At 30.8% G+C, this 19,851-nt stretch overlaps 1 pseudogene; it reads right to left on the bottom strand.

The window, feature by feature from the left end:
* Positions 1-847: 847 nt before the first annotated feature.
* LOC139842731 (glutamyl-tRNA reductase 2, chloroplastic-like) overlaps positions 848-19,851 on the bottom strand; it is a 116,281-nt pseudogene continuing 97,277 nt past the window's right edge.

Below are 19,851 nucleotides of genomic sequence, written 5' to 3'. Positions count from 1 at the left end.
AACAAGAATCTTAAACAATGAAATTCAGAGTTAGAACTTACTAACACTACCACAACATAGCCGTGAACGAGGTGAAAAAATTTAACTCCTGAGACCCGACCTGAATCACTCTTCTTCTTCCCCGAATCCCCAATTCTCTTTCTAGAACCACTCACTCTCTCTCTAGGGTTTGATGTGTGTGAGGGTGAAGAAAAGAGGAAAAAATGAGGATAAAATAAGGTTTGGATCAGTTTTGTGGTGATAAAACCGTCCATACATGAAATACCCATTTTACTCCTCATTTAACCCCATTTTAAAAATGCTGAATCAGGCCTTGGCATGGCGTGCCACTTTCTTGGCACGGCGTGCCAGTTGGGTTCTGAATTTGCTGAAGTTGGCTTGGCACGGCGTGCCACTTTCTTGGCACGACGTGCCACCCTGAAACTGATTTTACTAAATTTTGCTTTGGCACGGCGTGCCACTTTCTTGGCACGGCGTGCCACTCTGAAACTGAATGTGATGTATAAAATTTCGGGTCTTACAGTGAAATGCGGTTGCTTCAATTTAACAGAAAAATTAAACGAAAAATAGACGAAAGGAGCGTTAAAAGTTACAATCACATGAGCTTAGCAAAAAAATAAAAATAAAAATAAGCTTAGGGATAAGGAGTGGAATTTGGGTATATAACTTAAGGGTACGAACCATGTAATTTTATCTTATATAAATACAACACGAATTACCAATACCAAAAAATCTCAACTGTGAAACAGTTCCTTGCCGATGTGAATGAAATCGCCACCCACATGCTCGAGATGATATGTCACTAAGATACTCACATACGAATAAAACAATGTTTAAAAAAATCAAGTTAGTTTTTTGCCTTCTCCATCCTGGATTGAATCTTTTCTTCTAATAATGAAAGCTCGGTTTCAAGACCAAATATCCTATTTAAAGCGTGCATATTTTCAAGAATCTCATCCAAAGAGCAACCTTCAGTTTCATCACATCTTAAATGTTGCATGGGACCCTCAAGAAGCTTATTTACTATACCTGTACTCAAACTATAAATAGCCACCTTTTGTTTCTTAGTTAAATCGCACATTTTCGATACGCATTTCTCAAATTCACTTGACCTAATCTGAAAGGACCCGTTCATATACATTATAAACGATTCACAATAGTTGATTACATTGCGAGGTATTTGACCTCTATTTGATACATTTTACAAACATTGCATTCGTTTTTAAAAGACAAACTTTCTTTACATCGAAAATTGACAGGCATGCATACCATTTCATAATATCCACTATCCAACTATAAATTGATTTAATAATAATCTTTGATGAACTCAATGACTCGAATGCAACATTCTTCGAAATATGCTATGAAAGACTCCAAGTAATATCTTTAAAATGAGCAAATGCACAGCGGAAGATTTCTTTAACACCTGAGAATAAACATGCTTTAAAGTGTCAACCAAAAGGTTGGTGAGTTCATTAGTTTATCATAATCATTCATTTTCATCATTTTAATAGACCACAAGAATTTCATTTCCAGTTCTCATAAATATACGTCCCATGCATAGAGACAAAAATAATCATTCATATGGTGAACACCTGGTAACCGACATTAACTAGATACATTTAAGAATATCCCCTATCATTCCGGGATCCTCCTTCGGACATGATATAAATTTCGAAGTACTAAAGCATCCGGTACTTTGGATGGAGTTTGTTAGGCCCAATAGATCTATCTTTAGGATTCTCGTCAATTAGGGTGTCTGTTCCCTAATTCTTAGATTACCAGACTTTAATAAAAAGGGGCATATTCGATTTTGATAATTCAACCATAGAATGTAGTTTCAATTACTTGTGTCTATTTCGGCAAACATTTATAAAAGTGCATGTATTCTCAGTCCCAAAAATATAAAGGGTAAAAAGGCAAATGAAACTCACCATACTGTATTTCATAGTAAAAATACATATAACGTCATTGAACAAGTGCAAGGTTGGCCTCGAATTCACGAACCTAAATTAATTATATATATTTATGTGTTGGTCAATATTTGTCTAACAAATTAGGTCAAGTCATAGTGTACCACAATCCTAATGCTCGAGACTAATATGCAAAAGTCAACAAAAGTAAATTTGACTCAAAATAATTTCCAAAAATCTATACATGATTAATATATAGTTTAAATATCGTCGTTTTATATTTTTAAAAGATTTATTAGAGTAAATAATATAATTTATTTATTAATAAACAAAATTTTATATTAAATTTATATAATAAAATATACTTTTATATATATTAAGTAATAAAATTTATAGGGTTCATTTAATATCATAAAGATAATATGATAGGTATTATTAAAGTAAGTTATTACACGTAGTAAAATATGTTTGTATCACATATTTATTTGATAAAATAATATCTATAATGATAGTAAGTAAAAGTTGTATTATTTTGTAATAATAATTATTATTATAAAAATATCAATATTTATAGTTACTAAGATGACATTATGATAAAACGATAATTCTAATTATGATAACTTTAATATTTACGATAATTTTTAATATTATCTTTAAAATAATAATTCTATTTAAAATAATAATAATAATGATATTTTATAGTAACAATGACATTTCTATTAAAATGATAATTTTTGTTAAAATGATAGTTTTAATACTAACGATACTTTTAATAATAATAGTAATGATAAAAATAATAAGAACGATAATTTTATCTAAATCAATATCTTATAATATTTTAATTTCGTCATGATACTCTTACTCATTATTTCCTAACCGTTTCTTTTAATAGCTTTTAATCGTCTTTTATATCGTGTTCATAATAATGATAATAATAGTAATCAAAATAATTAGGTGTTACAAATATTTTTTTTAATTACACTAATATTAATAATGATAGTTACTATAACATTATTAACGATAATACTAATAATTATCTTAATGATAATATAGTAATAATAATAATAACAATAACAATAACCATTTTTAAATAATGATATATATATTAATAATGATAATAATAATAATAATAATAATAATTGGATAATAATAATAATTGGATAATAATAATAATACTAATTATAACTTTAACGATAATAACGATAGTAATAATAAAAAAAATAACAATTTTTAATGATAAATCCCTTTTATTGATAAAGATAATAATAATGATAATAATAAGATAAAACTAGAACGACGATAAAAACGACGATAATAATAATCATTTTTAATAAAGGAAAAGTTCTTAATTTTTCGCTAGCTTTCCAAGGACATGCATATCTTATACCTTATCTCAACCGCAAGTGTAACTAATTCAAGATTCTACCTAACCTGTCTAAGGGCAATATCAAAAGTACAAGCATGCATAATCCTAAATACTCGAGCACTAGTCAGGGATACACTTTTAGTATGTAAAAGTTAAATTATGAGTACTCACGTATCAATATTGAGATTCAATATTGCAGGAAAGGTACGTAGACGCAACGGAAATGATAAACACTATATTGACCTCACAAGCATACCCATGAACCATACTCAATCACCTCCATAGCTATAACCCATAATTTCCTTAATCCTATCCCACTCGAAAAACAACTTCGAAATCACTCGGACAACACTTCGTCGTAATATTTTATGTATACTAATAATATCTTGAAATAATACGGAGTAAATATATATATGTAAATCGATTGAGAGAGTTTAGAGAAAAATATTTTCAAGTTTCTATGAAATAATGAAACCTATTGAATTCTATTTATAATAGATTTTTGAATTATTAAAGTGAATTATTAAAGTATGAATTATTAAAGTGAATTATTAAAGTATGAATTATTAAAGTGAATTATTAAAGTTAAAGTAAAGTAAAAATAAAGTAAAGGTAAAGTTTAAGTATAGTAAAAGTATAAAACTATGTACGTATAATACGCGTATAAATATATATAATATTAATTTAAATTGTTATATATATTTAATAAAATAAAATATAAATATCGTTATCTTTATCATACTAGTTAAGTAATGAGTTGTCAAAAGTGGTTCTAGATATTTATAAAAGTTATATACGTTTTAATAATAAAGTTCTTTTTAAACTGAAAACGTTTTTGTACGTTTGAAACCAAATAGATCAATCGAGTCTTTATGAGATTCAATCTTCCACTATCCTTTGTCTAGTTCTCAATGATTGACAATTTGTTCTTATTTATAAATCACTTTACCATTTTCCGAGTATTGTTAAAATGGAAAGATTTCTCAAATCAACGTGGGCCTTTCAACAGAGACTTGTAATCATAATTCAATATATCTGATAATTCAATCATTTGATCTTATCTTCTAATTCCATTGATAAACATTTTGAAACAGATACAATCATATAAAGTATTTAATCTAATATTTTTTTTACGTTTCAAGTTATAATATATATATATATACACATATACATATATAATCATATTCGTTTAATGGTTTGTGAATCGTTGAAACTTGGTCGAGGTTGAATGAATGTATGAACATAGTTTAAAATTCTTGAAATTTAACTTAACAAATATTGCTTATCGTGTCGGAAACATATAAATATTAAAGTTTAAATTTGGTTGGAAATTTCCGGGTTGTCACAGTACCTACCCGTTAAAGAAATTTTGTCCCGAAATTTGCGTGGAAAGGTCGTGAATGATAATAAGTATGTTTTCATGATGCATACGGGCTGAAAATTAGAGTTTTATCATCAGTGAATAATTTGGATAAACAATCCATTTATATGAAGAGTACGAATGAAGCTAACATAGAAGAGTGAAATGAGTAAGTGTAGATTCATCTTATCATTTGACGTAGATATGATTGATTCCCAGATTTCAAGGGATTTGAAGAAAATCTTCTTAATAAGATTTGACTCTCCGGTAATCAAGGGAATTAGGATCCGCTTTAAATGCGATCGTCCATTTTAATTGTTCTGTCGGAGATTTTCTTATAAATTCACCTCCTTCGTTTCATTACAACTCACACCTTCTTTTGATGCATTTTATGCAAGTCCCTAGTCATCTACCCACGTCCATTGCAGGTACAACAGTTTACAGGCCACCATGATTGCTCGTTATTATCCTATCCGTGTTTGTATGTGGTTACAGGAACTGCAGGAACGAGATTTAAATGTTTGACTATGTTAGACTTAGTCAGACGTACGAGTGAAGCCTCACTAGTACGACTGACAGGCTCATACGCACGGTTGATGCTGAGCTAAGTCACAATTACAACATAAATGAGAAGACATGAGTGAGTGATCACCCGTACGGCTGATGAAGCCAACTCGTACGTGTGATGAATGAATCGTATGGGTGAGTCAACAGCAGGGGTATATAAAGTCTTATGTTCTTCATTTTAGGTTAAGCCTCTCATTTGTTACACACACTCAGATCTAGTGAGCTCCTCCGATTCTCTTTCAGTCCAAATCACCCAGGTGGTGAATAATAGCCTTAGGTGTTGATCTAATCACACTTGATTTAGTTGTGCTTTGACTAAATTAATCAAAAAAACTTAACCTATTTACTAGAGGGTTTGATTCACTTATTACGCCATTGTGTGAGTTAAATCTGTTGATTTCTAAGTTCCTAGTCATGTTTCATCACCTTCTATTCTTTCCCCCTCAACTCATATTTTAAAGTATTCATCAATATGCTCCATCCAGTTCTGATTCTTGATATACTTCTAACTTTCATATCGGTCATTCTTCTTTTTCATCTACCGCCGGAAGAATCTATTTACTTCTACTATACTCTTGGGTTTATAGTGTTTCTAGTTCTCCCGTGTCTTTATATTGCTATATGCATCGATATATATGGTTTATAATTTCTGGTTTGTCGTTGGGATTTATATGTTCCCTTATATTTCAAAGTCTCCGCTTCTGTCTTCTATAATCATTATTATTCACAGTTAATGCTCTCTTTTATTTGCTGCAATTTATACCCCAATTTCTATTTCGGAGTTTTGTCCTTTCATTTCTTCTTCTTGCTATTAAGCACCGCTTGTAATGGTCCAGAATTCACAGATATGAATTTTGGAATGAACATTGTTAATGTTCTAGGAAGGAACTTGTGATGGCACGATCTTGACTTGTCAAGTTACTAGAATACCTTGGAAAAGGCCGAATCATCAAGAAATATTTTCTTGATATTTTAGAGGTTAAATAGAATACAAGAGTCGTATAACATGGCACATGATGATGTTATGATCTGTGAATCATCACGTTCCATTTAGAAACTCAGCATGACTTACTGTAATATAATCACATTGATCATGTGTCATTATATTATACTAATTCATGCTTCAGTTCCCAACATTACTTCAAAATATTCCTATTTTAAACTTGAATGTTTTAAAATTTAGAAACTAAAATAGTTTCTTTTATGATGTAATACAGATAGCGCGAAGAGGTAAATGATTTCAAATAAGAAAAATTAAGAAAATATCTTCAGAAATATGGAGGATATTTATAATGAAAGATATGATGATATTTTAGAATTTATAATATCAGAGGATGATGAAGAATATTGTCCGCAGGGGTTTAGAGTCAGGAGCAAGGTATTCGTTAATGACTTCAGCAGGTACTGAATCATTTGGATCCTTTGAAGTCAGGTTCAGTCTTTGTAATTTGCCCACAGCCTCCTTCCTACTTTGCTCAATCCGTTTTCCAGTTCCAAAACTTCTCTTTTTCTGCGCTTTGCCAGCACACTTCATCATTATCATCCAGCTTTTACCGTTTAAAGTCGTTTATAGTATTTGCTGCTTCATCAACATTTTTTTTTCTTTTTTCGGAGAACCAATTCGTAGTTCGGAGTGTTTTTCAGAAACTTTACATTCAAATTAAGTCCAGAAGATAGACTTTATATATACACATATAACTGTATTCCCAATGATTCGTATGGCAATTCTCGTTACAAGATGCGAATGAGTAAATGATGGAGTTTCAATGAATAATTATAATGACTTTTTGGAGAGGCTAAAGTTAAAGGGTAATGAAGTTGTTGGTACATCTGCTAATAATGTGGTGGAATGTAAAAGGTTCCTTGATAACGATGGTGTATATCTCAAGGTTATAATAAGGTTAGTCTGACTGAAAATTCGAAGTTGACTTGCTGGAGCTGTGACAAAACTGGCTACTTTGAATAGGAGTCGCACAGTTATTTTTGTTAATAAATGCCAAAGAATCTGACGTGGATACGTTGTTTAAACTTTTACTTTGGTTTCAAGAGTATTTCGGGTACATAACTGTGGGTAACATGTGGTTGGATCATCATCTCGATTGCTCATCATTCGAAGTTTCTTCGGAAATTTTCGAAGGGTTTGAACACAGATTGTAATCGTTAACATATATTTGATGTTCTAACACAGTTTTGAAGTCAAAATATAGCTTGTGAAAGATGTAAGGATCTAAGAGTGATGATTTTGGTCATATCTCAAGTTGAATTTTGAGATTTCAAAATCAGAATATGTAATTAAATTTTGAATGAGTATGGTTGTTTTGATTTCTATAAAAGAATGTATATTGTTGTGAAAGTAGGGAGTATAATGGATGATTTGCTGAATCAGATTCGAAGAATGTAACATATTAATTGTGAATTTATATATCTCTCGGGTATTACCTACCCGTTAAAAAAAATTTCACAATTAATATTTTGTACAAAAGAATTTTATTACAGTCTTTATGAAAATATATATATATGTATATTTTCTTCAGATGTAACATAGATTTAATGAGTTAATGTTAAATTAAACTCATTTGATTTACGGTTGAAACTAGAATTGAATAATCCCTAAAGGCTTTAAAAAGTACATAACTTTTACGCAGTATTTCTTTAATGACATTGAAATTATGAATCAATACTTCGTTATTTGTTGATGTATGATGTTTGGTTCGTGGAATTCTTGTGAATTTCGCAAAGTACGAATGATGTTATCTGAAAAGTTTCGGGTATATCGATGATGAAAGTGTAAAATCAAATATATACTTGATTTATTATGAATTAGAATTTGTTGAATTGCGACAGAGATTATAGTTAACGCTGGTTAAGTTGCGGTCGAAGGACGTACATTATTGCATATTTGTAATATGAATTAACCGAGTAGTTAAGATTCACACACAATAGCTTAGCACGGAAAGATTTATTTCAAAATATATATATATATATATATATATATATAATATACATATAATTTCTTCAGAGGGAATGAGTTAATTCTTCATAACTCGTTGATACAATATACACGTTATTGATTCGTAATGATGTCCACAGTGATTCTTGAACTGACGGAGTTTGTGATGTTATCGGTGTTGTTGATTCAGATGTTGACTGTACTGACGATGCTGGTAACGCTGACGGTACTGTTGATGCTGTTGGTAAAGCAAGTTTAGCTTGTTAATCATACACCATTTTTGTCAGGGTTTCTACTCTTCCTTCTATCATTTTGGTTCGTTTAACTGATTTATGGTTAGGGCTAGATTAGATAATCTCTAAGACTTTAGAGATTACATAATCGCCGCGGAATGTTTCTCCAATGAAGTTATGAATTAATACTTCGTCAGTTATTGTTGTTGGTACTCCTTGGTATCTATGGTGCGTATGACGTTGATGCTTGTGGGACAGATTGTGAAGTTGAGGATTACGACGCGGTTATGGTTGGAGGTGGTAATGGTACTGTTGGTGTTGATGATGGTGGTACTAGTTATGCTGCTGATGCTGCTGCTGGTGTTTGTAATCTCTGCACCATATTCTCCAAAGCCACTACCCGAGCGCGAAGATCGTTGACTTCTTCTATTACACCGGGGTGATTGTCGGTTCGAACGATCGGATAAATAAAATCTAAAATTTGATGTAATATATAATCGTGACGAGATACTCTGGAAATGAGCGAGAAAATGGTGTTTCGGACAGGTTCGCCGGTAAGTGTTTCAGGTTCTTCGTCAAGAGGGCAATGTGGTGGATGGAAGGGATCACCTTCTTCTTGTCTCCAATGATTGAGGAGGCTACGAACCCATCCCCAATTCATCTAGAATAGGTGATGACTGATTGGTTGATCTATTCCGGTCACACTGCTTTCGAAGCTTGAATGGGATTCCATTTCGGAATCTGAGTGACTTGAACTGATAATGAATTCCATTTCATACGATTGGATAAAGGATTTTTTTTTACGATATGAAATGATTTTGGCTAACGGATGGTATTCTAATTACATAGAATATATATATATATATGTATATATATATATATATAGATCAAAAGATTTCGTAGATTACGGAGGACTTTGCGGGATATGTCAGGCAAAGTTTAAAGTAACAGATACGATAAGATATGATTTAGCAGATATGCTAAGATATAAATTTTTGTCTATACACTATTCATGCAATCAATGCAGCAAGACGTGTCTTAGACTAAAAATTATAAGCAGGTAATTTCCTGAGGATGATAAGTAGTTAATTTTCGACACAAAATGATAAGCAAAACTTTTGACATGCAGACACGGTCGAAGTCCAGACTCACTAATGCATCCTATCGACTTATCAGTTAGACACACTAATACAGACCTGGTTCGCTAAGACCACCGCTCTGATACCAACTGAAAGGACCCGTTCATATACATTATAAACGATTCACAATAGTTGATTACATTGCGAGGTATTTGACCTCTATATGATACATTTTACAAACATTGCATTCGTTTTTAAAAGACAAACTTTCTTTACATAGAAAATTGACTGGCATGCATACCATTTCATAATATCCACTATCTAACTATAAATTGATTTAATAATAATCTTTGATGAACTCAATGACTCGAATGCAACATTCTTCGAAATATGCTATGAAAGACTCCAAGTAATATCTTTAAAATGAGCAAATGCACAGCGGAAGATTTCTTTAACACCTGAGAATAAACATGCTTTAAAGTGTCAACCAAAAGGTTGGTGAGTTCATTAGTTTATCATAATCATTCATTTTCATCATTTTAATAGACCACAAGAATTTCATTTCCAGTTCTCATAAATATACGTCCCATGCATAGAGACAAAAATAACCATTCATATGGTGAACACCTGATAACCGACATTAACTAGATACATATAAGAATATCCCCTATCATTCCGGGATCCTCCTTCGGACATGATATAAATTTCGAAGTACTAAAGCATCCGGTACTTTGGATGGGGTTTGTTAGGCCCAATAGATCTATCTTTAGGATTCGCGTCAATTAGGGTGTCTGTTCCCTAATTCTTAGATTACCAGACTTTAATAAAAAGGGGCATATTCGATTTTGATAATTCAACCATAGAATGTAGTTTCAATTACTTGTGTCTATTTCGGCAAACATTTATAAAAGCGCATGTATTCTCAGTCCCAAAAATATAAAGGGTAAAAAGGCAAATGAAACTCACCATACTGTATTTCATAGTAAAAATACATATAACGTCATTGAACAAGTGCAAGGTTGGCCTCGGATTCACGAACCTAAATTAATTATATATATTTATGTGTTGGTCAATATTTGTCTAACAAATTAGGTCAAGTCATAGTGTACCACAATCCTAATGCTCGAGACTAATATGCAAAAGTCAACAAAAGTAAATTTGACTCAAAATAATTTCCAAAAATCTATACATGATTAATATATAGTTTAAATATCGTCGTTTTATATTTTTAAAAGATTTATTAGAGTAAATAATATAATTTATTTATTAATAAATAAAATTTTATATTAAATTTATATAATAAAATATACTTATATATATTAAGTAATAAAATTTATAGGGTTCATTTAATATCATAAAGATAATATGATAGGTATTATTAAAGTAAGTTATTACACGTAGTAAAATATGTTTGTATCACATATTTATTTGATAAAATAATATCTATAATGATAGTAAGTAAAAGTTGTATTATTTTGTAATAATAATTATTATTATAAAAATATTAATATTTATAGTTACTAAGATGACATTATGATAAAACGATAATTCTAATTATGATAACTTTAATATTTACGATAATTTTTAATATTATCTTTAAAATAATAATTCTATTTAAAATAATAATAATAATGATATTTTATAGTAACAATGACATTTCTATTAAAATGATAATTTTTGTTAAAATGATAGTTTTAATACTAATGATACTTTTAATAATAATAGTAATGATAAAAATAATAAGAACGATAATTTTATCTAAATCAATATCTTATAATATTTTAATTTCGTCATGATACTCTTACTCATTATTTCCTAATCGTTTCGTTTAATAGCTTTTAATCGTCTTTTATATCGTGTTCATAATAATGATAATAATAGTAATCAAAATAATTAGGTGTTACAAATATTTTTTTTAATTACACTAATATTAATAATGATAGTTACTATAACTTTATTAACGATAATACTAATAATTATCTTAATGATAATATAATAATAATAATAATAATAAAAATAACAATAACCATTTTTAAATAATGATATATATATTAATAATGATAATAATAATAATAATAATAATTGGATAATAATAATACTACTAATTATAACTTTAATGATAATAACGATAGTAATAATAAAAAAAATAACAATTTTTAATGATAAATCTCTTTTATTGATAAAGATAATAATAATGATAATAATAAGATAAAACTAGAACGACGATAAAAACGACGATAATAATAATCATTTTTAATAAAAATATCGAAAATTCAATTGATTATAACTTATAATTCGTTCATCGAAACCATTCGATATCTAAAGGAAAAGTTCTTAATTTTTCGCTAGCTTTCCAAGGACATGCATATCTTATACCTTATCTCAACCGCAAGTGTAACTAATTCAAGATTCAACCTAACCTGTCTGAGGGCAATATCAAAAGTACAAGCATGCATAATCCTAAATACTCGAGCACTAGTCAGGGATACACTATTAGTATGTAAAAGTTAAATTATGAGTACTCACGTATCAATATTGAGATTCAATATTGCAGGAAAGGTACGTAGACGCAACGGAAATGATAAACACTATATTGACCTCACAAGCATACCCATGAACCATACTCAATCACCTCCATAGCTATAACCCATAATTTCCTTAATCCTACCCCACTCGAAAAACAACTTCGAAATCACTCGGACAACACTTCGTCGTAATATTTTATGTATACTAATAATATCTTGAAATAATACGGAGTAAATATATGTATGTAAATCGATTGAGAGAGTTTAGAGAAAAATATTTTCAAGTTTCTATGAAATAATGAAACCTATTGAATTCTATTTATAATAGATTTTTGAATTATTAAAGTGAATTATTAAAGTATGAATTATTAAAGTAAATTATTAAAGTGAATTATTAAAGTTAAAGTAAAGTAAAAATAAAGTAAAGGTAAAGTTTAAGTATAGTAAAAGTATAAAACTATGTACGTATAATACGCGTATAAATATATATAAAATTAATTTAAATTTTTATATATATTTAATAAAATAAAATATAAATATCGTTATCTTTATCATACTAGTTAAGTAATGAGTTGTCAAAAGTGGTTCTAGATATTTATAAAAGTTATATACGTTTTAATAATAAAGTTCTTTTTAAACTGAAAACGTTTTTGTACGTTTGAAACTAAATAGATCAATCGAGTCTTTATGAGATTCAATCTTCCACTATCCTTTGTCTAGTTCTCAATGATTGACAATTTGTTCTTATTTATAAATCACTTTACCATTTTTCGAGTATTGTTAAAATGGAAAGATTTCTCAAATCAACGTGGGCCTTTCAACAGAGACTTGTAATCATAATTCAAAATATTTGATAATTCAATCATTTGATCTTATCTTCTAATTCCATTGATAAACATTTTAAAACAGATACAATCATATAAAGTATTTAATCTAATATTTTGTTTACGTTTCAAGTTATAATATATATATATATACACATATACATATATAATCATATTCGTTTAATGGTTTGTGAATCGTTGAAACTTGGTCGAGGTTGAATGAATGTATGAACATAGTTTAAAATTCTTGAAATTTAACTTAACAAATATTGCTTATCGTGTCGGAAACATATAAATATTAAAGTTTAAATTTGGTTGGAAATTTCCGGGTTGTCACATAATCCGCTCAGCATATGCCCTAAGTTTCTTTAGAGTTGGCACAGTCTCTAAGGAGTCTTTCCATGCTTCAAATTCTTGTACCTCTTCTAATATAATTGCTTGTGCTTCTGACGCCTTACGTAAACGATCTTCTTTATTTGCTTCCACAACTTCCTTTAAATCATCCACATTATACACAGGGCTGTTTCAAGATCCGAGACACGCGGTTCCACATTTCTAGGAACCGATATATCTATAAACATCCTTTAACTATGAGAAGTTAAATGAGGTAAGATTTTAACTTGTTCTTTCAAGAATAATGGAGTTTTAGAAGCCGTGCAGGTAAATATAACATCACACTCTGAAGCACACGACATTAAATTAGAAAATGGTTGATAAAGAATGTCGACACCATTAAACTCCTCACGAATCGAATCAACTTTATCTTCCATTCTATTAACAACCAGCATTCTCGTACACCCTTTGGCAACTTACAAGTTTTCCCATTTTTCCTGCTCCAACTACCAATACTTTCACTGAATTAAAAGAAGATTCTAGAATCTTCATTTGTTGCGAGTTCTACAGCAGCTGAACTGACCGATACTAAACCAGATGAGATCTTGGTCTCAGTTCTGACCCATTTTCCTACTGTGATTGCATGCATGAATAGCCCACCAATCTTCCTATCAAACCCAGGGACTCCTTGTGCAACTTTTACAACTTGTTTGACCTGAGAAAGAATTTGACCTTCTCCAAGAACAAGAGAATCAAGCCCCGAAGATACTTCAAACAAGTGTTTTGAGACATCTTTGTTGTGAAGCAAGAATTGGTGTTGAGAAATCTCTGAAACAGGAACTCCACTAATCTGTAAGCGAAAAAATTTATAATCACTTCGAAGATCACAATACCCTGAGTCTTAAGACCAGTTTCCGTATACGAAATAGCACAGGTCTCAACTTTATCTAAAGAATAACAAAACATTTACATACATACATTTTATTAAAAGTTCAATAATAGTAGTTTAGTACCTTAGACGTCCATTCGGTCACTTCCTTTACACCATGGTGTAAAGAGAGAGTAACAACATAAATCTCCATTCTGTTACAGGTGCTAAGAACGGCAGCCTCTTCAATATGATTCAACGCACATAACTCACTAATTGCTTGTGGAAATTGAGCTTCTGGAATCGAAAGTTTCTCACGTATATCAACCGGTGCTGTATGAAAACTAAGCCCAATTACCATAACATAACTCCTTTCCTTTGTATACCCTACACAATTCAACAAAAATAATATTATCCAGAGAATTTTAAAAAACACAATTTCCTTTCATGTATATTTACATATCATTTCAATTCACGGACACATATAATGATTATTGTTAAATTATCAACCTTATTTCTCACTATTTCTCATGTCTGACTTAATGTGGTTTTTCTGTTATTTGTGTAAGGATTGGTAGTGCTGTCTTTTCCTATGCTTGAGGGCCTTTTTGCTCATGTACTAAAGTTTAAGGGTGCTGCTGTTCGTTTGCCTTTTATGGAGGGGGCTTTCTGCATTTTCGATACTTTATTTATATGGCTGTCGGATTAGGGTTAGAATATGACACACACATTCAGAAACTACAGTCGATTGTCATCTTCTTCCTACATCCCTAAAATCCAAATCTCTTTGATCAATTGTTTGAACCTGCTACTAGTATTGTTCTTTTACGCTTGTAATCTTGGTACTTAATCTTGGCACACGTTGTATTTGTTTCTGTTGGTACACCAATTGATCGTTGATGCTTTCTTGGTGACTGATTTTGATTCATAAGTTTGTGTCGCTGTTGCTTTATCCATTCCTTACATGGTATCAGAGCGTAGGCTCGTGATCTACCGGTGAATCGACTGATTTGAAGGAAACCCTAATTTTAAAATTAGGGTTAGGGCTCGATCGGTTATTGATCCTTTTTTCTGCACCAGTTTGTTGATCGGTTATTGATCGTGTTCTACTATTAATCGTCTTACGCTAATCTGTGCTAATGTGATAGAGTATTATTGCTCTATAGGGGAGTACACTTCCTTTTCTTCCTTTATTTTATCTGTATCACCCTTTGATGTTATGCGAGGTGTATATAAAATAGCTTTATATTTTACAAGGAAATACTATTAAATACATTACAATTTTACACAAGATATTTATTTATTTATAGAATGGATATACTTAAACCTTGCTACAACACTTATAGGCAGTGTACCTAATCGTACAGTAGTGTAGTTTTTAGTAAGTCCGGTTCGTTCCACAGGGAAAATCTTTAAACAAAGCTTAACGCTATATTAGTTTACTTTTAAAAATACAAATATATATATAAGTAATATTATTATTATAAAGGGGGATTTTTACCGTTTAATGACCGGTTTGTCGATTTTAAAACTTTAGTCGCAGTTAAAACCAAATGTAAAATAATAAATAAATACAAGACTTAATTTAAAGCGTAAAGTAAATAACGATAATGAAATTGCGATAAATGAAAGTGCGATAAAATAAACTTGCGATAATAAAAAGTACGATAATTAAAAGTGCAATTAAATACAATAACAATAAAATAAAATGCGATAATTAGAAGTGCAATTAAATATAAAATAAAGGAAATTAAATATGAAATAAAAGAATTATGCTTATTTAAACTTCCGTAATCATGATGTTTGACGTGTTGATTTTAGTTTTATGCCCATGGGTTAATTGTTCTTTGTCCTGGATTATTTAATATGTCCGTTTGGTTTTTGTCCATAACAGTCCATCAGTCATAAATATAAAGTGCGAGTGTCCTCGTCAAATTATCCTTATACCCGAAGTTAAATATTCCAACTAATTGGGGACTTAAACTGTAACAAGATTTTAATACTTTGTTTAATAATTACACCAGGATGTCGACTGAGTGTAACCCAAGGTTTTAATACTTTGTTATCAATTATGCCAAGTGTCCTTGTACATAATTTCACCCCTGTTTTAATAATTCTAGTGACTATTAATCCATTCCCGTGTCCGGTTAAATGAACGATTATTCATACATATAAATACCCCACCCATCGTGTCCGATCGAGTGTATATGGTTATTTATAGGGACGTCCAATTGTAAATCTTTATATTAAAATTAACAAACTATCATTTAGTTAAACAAATATAAAGCCCATTAATAGCCCATAGTCTAATTTCCACAAGTGTCGTTCTTTTGTCCAAACCCCAATTATGGTACAAAGCCCAATTACCCAATTTTAGTAATTAGCCCAACATCATGATTACTTCGGATTAAATAAGCATAATAATAACTTAGCTACGAGACATTAATGTAAAAAGGTTGAACATAACTTACAATGATTAAAAATAGCGTAGCGTTACACGGACAGAATTTCGACTTACACCCTTACAACATTCGCTAACATACCCTTATTATTAGAATTATAATTAAAATTAAAATTAAAATATAAATATAAATATATTTACGTATACATATATAGAGAGAGATTGAATTATATACTTTTGAGCTTTTTGGTCGTTTGCGTCTTCAATTCGTCGAATCTGTCTTTTGTCTTCACCTTTTATTATTTAAACGAATATCACTTGTAAATAGAACAATTGCAACTAAAAGCTTGTCTTTTTTGAGGAATAATGCTATGAAATATATGTTCGTTTTTAGCATTATCAAATATTCCCACACTTGAGCGTTGCTTGTCCTCAAGCAATATAGTCTTGAAATACTAGAATCACTTCTTTATTCTTCATACTTTGTACATCAGTGATTTTTATACGGCGGTATAAACAATGGTAGTAACGTTGTGGTTTACAGTCCCATATGACTATAAAAATTTAGATCCTTTAAGGAAATTGGATCTTTATGAAAACATTTGATCTTTTGAAAATTAAATCTAGCTTTTACCCTAGATAAGTTTTTCGAAATAACCCTTCACCGGTGTTTGCAAAATATTTTTGTGGGTTTGGTGGGTTTCAGATTTGAAAATTTTAGCTCAAAACTTGCGGTTTTGTGTCACCCACTTGCTAACCTTGTATTAGGAAAGCAACACGTCCAGTTCACTTGTTCCGTATATTACCTTTCGATAAACTACTGTCCGGTTGTAAAGGAAAGCGATGAACAAGCAACTGTTAAGGCAATGTCCCGTGACTTGCTTTTAATTATGGTCTATAACGTGTCGGACGCAATTACTATCCTTTGTAGGAGCAATAGTAAAGCTCACCCTTATGATTTTTCGGTCTGGCACAAGGTCCTGTCTTCGACCATCCTATGCAACCACCGTTCTTACGGTTGACACCCGATTTGGTTCAGGTAACCTAATGAATTCCAGGTGAATTCCTAGGATTTTACGTTCAATGGTAATGAACGCATTGAAAATGGGTTTTTAGAAAACAAATCGGTTTGTAATTTTGATCAAAATATTTTCTCGTTCAGGCTCGAGTTTAGATATCATTGAATTCCATGAGTTTGTAATTCTCAATCTTTAAGGTTAATCTCAAGGATTGAGTAATATCAGTCTTAAAAGCTGATTTTTAATCTTTAAGGAGATTATCCTTTCTGGGGATCTGATTTATTAGTCTTATCAAGCTAATTTGCACGGTGCCCCCCATTGTACGAGATAAATCCTTCTCATGGTTAGGATAAATCTGACCACTTGGCGACCCTGTTTTATGCTGAGGTCCGTGGATTTCCTGCTGATTTTAGAGATGACTTTTCTAGATTTTTCGTCAACCTACAGCTGGTCTGGACGACAACTTCCTGACCTAAATCAAGAAGCGCGTTTCTTTTTCGGAAGACTTACTTCCTTTTAATGATGGAATTGATTCATCGTGTAGATCCATCTTTCTTACAGTAAATCAGGTAAAACTTTTTAGTTTAGTCCAAAGCAAAAGTATTTTCAGTTATTTATACAAAAATATGTGACATATGTTTTGAATAACTTGGAGAATTTTCCCACACTTGGCTTTTATTTTCCTTTTTATTGTCCTCTATTCCATTTTAAATGAATTTTAACATTTTGGTTTGTTTCTCAATTTATGTCCTTTCCGAGGTAACAATAATTTCGGTGTTAACACCTAGTTTTATCGTTCATAAATATGTATAAACATGATTTTGAGTTCATTTAATTGAAAATTTTGAAATTTTTTACTAGAATTGGGTAGTCAGTATGTAAGACTAGGGCTGTTCTTTATTATCAGAGAGCACTAGATTCTAATACAACTACTACTTTACTAGTATTTCTAATGGTAACCAAGTGTATAAAGTAAAAATTTTAAAATCCGAAAGAATTTAACCCCTTCCCACACTTAAGATCTTGCAATGCCCTCATTTGCAAGAAATCAGTAACAATTTAAATTATTGAGGGTGATTTGTGTGAAAATGATTAAATTTTACCAAAGTTTCCAAACATATTGGCGTTTGTTTGCTAAATGATAAATGGTGCATATCATTTGTTCATTCCGTCTTGTTGTTATATCACATTTATTTTGCATCTTGTCGTCAAAATTAGTTGCTTTTGCTGAACTTAATGCCAGTCTTTGAAAATGCGTTGTTTTACCCTGTTGTGTACATAAGATAAACTGCAAACATATATACATATTTTTGAAGTTTGGTATATTATCCCACATTCAAAAATTATTAAAATCTAATAATAAAAGTTAGAAAATTATAAAACTATTACAATATTAACATAAGTATTAAATGTATTAACATTACAAATAATAAAATAAATAAAACTAAGTAGACTAGGGATGATACTGATACCAGTAGGGGTTCCATGCATAACCGTATGTGTTATAGAATGCTTCGGCTGGGTTATACGTAGGATACGGTGGTTGGATCTCTATAGACCAGGGAGGAAATACGGGCGATTGAGTAGGAATATAGTTTCTACCTACATGTTGGCAATGAGCTATGATTTGGTTTTGATGAACTTGCCAATCTTCAAATGCTCGATGTCTAGCATTTTCATACTCTTGTGAAGCTATAAACCTTTGCATTTCTGTCATTTCATTTCCCCCTCCCACATTACCTGGCTGTTGGTTTCTCTTAACCTGTGGATGTCTACCATGGTATTGTACTGCGGCGTTATTTCGCCTCTTCAAAACCTTCGCACCATGGTATACATTTAAACCTATTGTATCGCGGGGTTCTGGTTCTTCGATTAGTAATCCCCCCGACTTATATCCACACCGAGATATTCAGCAATCAAAGTAATAAATATACCACCTCCTATTATGCTATGTGGTCTCATCTCCCTAACCATAGCTGATAAATAATAACCCACACAATAAGGTATACTTACAGCACTTTGTGGGTCTCGAATACACATATGGTAAAACAAATCCTGTTCATTTACCTTTTCCTTATTCTTACCTCTTTGTGTAATCGAATTAGCTAAAAACCTATGAATTACTCTTAACTCTGCTCTATCTATATCCAAATAAGAGTAATTTCCCCCTTTAAATCGGTGATGGCTAGTCATTAGCAATAATTCATGACAAAAATCGGCCATAACCTGTTTATATCAAAAAGCCCCAAATTTGCTCAAGAACACAAACCCTAGATTAGTCAAAATTTGAAGTTTAAGGCTTCTAATCATGTTAAATAGCATCAATCTAGGTTATTCAAGCATAATACATAAACAATTTAAACATAATTACACTAAAAAGCATCAAAATCAAATTGGGTATAAAATTGCTCAA

Source organism: Rutidosis leptorrhynchoides, chromosome 4 (genome assembly GCF_046630445.1).
Source record: "Rutidosis leptorrhynchoides isolate AG116_Rl617_1_P2 chromosome 4, CSIRO_AGI_Rlap_v1, whole genome shotgun sequence".
Taxonomy (NCBI): Eukaryota; Viridiplantae; Streptophyta; class Magnoliopsida; order Asterales; family Asteraceae; genus Rutidosis; species Rutidosis leptorrhynchoides.
Note: the sequence above shows the minus strand (reverse complement) of the source record. Positions and strands in the feature narration are given on the sequence as shown.